Raw genomic sequence first — 1,677 nt, 5'->3', positions numbered from 1 at the left:
CCTTATTTTTCTCAACTCCATTGTAAAGTGTTTTGATACATTTTATAATCATTTTTCTGAATTCTTTCTCAGTCATTTCCAGGGCCTGCCCGCCTTCCAAAATGGAGTCCAGGTCTATTTCTAGGTTGTTTGTCTCAGATATTTTATCTTTTTTCTGGACATGTGCTGATATGGTCATCTGCTTTTGCTTCTTAGAGTTGTTTAATGTTATCTGTGGCCCTTGTACTTAAATGAGCATGTATTTTGGTACTTTTTTATGCTTTCTGATTGCTTCCAGGAAGATGTGATCAGGATGTGGTCTTCCGTTTTCCATCTTCTTATTGCTTAACTCAGAGTAACTTTCACAGGTGTTACCTGTTTTCCTGATAAATCACAACTGGTATTGGTTCTTGCCTGGGTTTTGGTATTTTATAAGATGTAATTGCAGCTTGGCTTTTTGTCAGTGGTTGCTGATGCTTCTCTTGTAATATAGGGGGACAAAGAGTCCTCAAAAGCAGAAGGGAGGCTGTGTAGCATCCAAACAACAGCAGTTGTGTAAAAAAACAGAAACAAAATTAGAATCGGAAGCAAAAACAAATATGGGAGAAAGAGGAACAATGGAACAAAGGAAAAAAAATATATATATATATATAAAACTGGAAGAAAATAATGCAGCACCAGCGAAAATAAGACTAAATATAGCAGTCTTTAATCACAAAAAAGGGAGAGTGGGGCGGAGAAGAAAAAGAGGAAGAAGAAAGAAAAAGAAGAAATAAAAATAAAAATAAACATCTGTAGCTTAGTATAAGTATTTCTTTAATGTCCTAACTCTCTTTCAGTCACCTCTGCCCTCTTCTCCCTACTGTTAGGTGCTGTTGAGTCAATTCCAACCTGTAGTGACCCTGTATAGGGGCTCCGAGGAGTGGCCGGTGAGCCCGAATCACCGACCCTGAAGTTCAAAAGGCTTTGCAGTGATGCCTTTACCAGCAGCGCTACGCCAGGATGCTACTCAAACCAGTGAGAAAAAGCCGACCAAATAGTCCGTACATCCACATCTCCCATATAGGTTTCCACGGAGCGGCTGGTTAGCTTGAACCACTGACCTTGCAGTTCAAAAGGCTTTACAGTGGCACTTTAACCTAGAGCACTATGCCGGGACGCCTCTCAAACCAGCAAAAAAAAAAAAGCCAACCAAATAGAATGCACAACCAAGTCTCCCATATAGGGTTTCCGAGGAGCGGCTAGTGAGCTTGAACCACCAACCTTGCAGTCCGAAAGGCTTTACGTGGCACCTTAACCCGCTGGGCTATGCCAGGAAGCCTCTCAAACCAGTGAGAGAAAGCCGACCAAAGAGCGGCTGGTGAGCTTGAACCACAGACCTTGAAGTTAAAAGTACTGGCGGCACATCGCCTTAACCCACATATCTACATCAGGGCCCCTCTCAACCCAGTGCAAAAAGGCCTACCAAATAGGCGTCTCAGCTTGGCCTGAATGTGTGTGAGTTCCTGGCAGAGGAAACTGCCAGCGGTGAGGGTGGGTCGTGGCCACTAGGCTAAGCCCCTACCTCTATTCACCGAATGTAGGTGGGCAAACCGTGAGCGCACCTATTACCCTACACCAAAGAAAAAAATAAAATCAGACCCACACAAAATCGGCAGAGTATACTGTGCACCTTTTTTTCCCCCTCTTTCTTTTCCA

The sequence above is a fragment of the Chrysochloris asiatica genome, unplaced genomic scaffold (genome assembly GCF_000296735.1).
Source record: "Chrysochloris asiatica unplaced genomic scaffold, ChrAsi1.0 scaffold00118, whole genome shotgun sequence".
Classification (NCBI taxonomy): domain Eukaryota; kingdom Metazoa; phylum Chordata; class Mammalia; order Afrosoricida; family Chrysochloridae; genus Chrysochloris; species Chrysochloris asiatica.
This window is presented reverse-complemented; position numbering follows the sequence as displayed.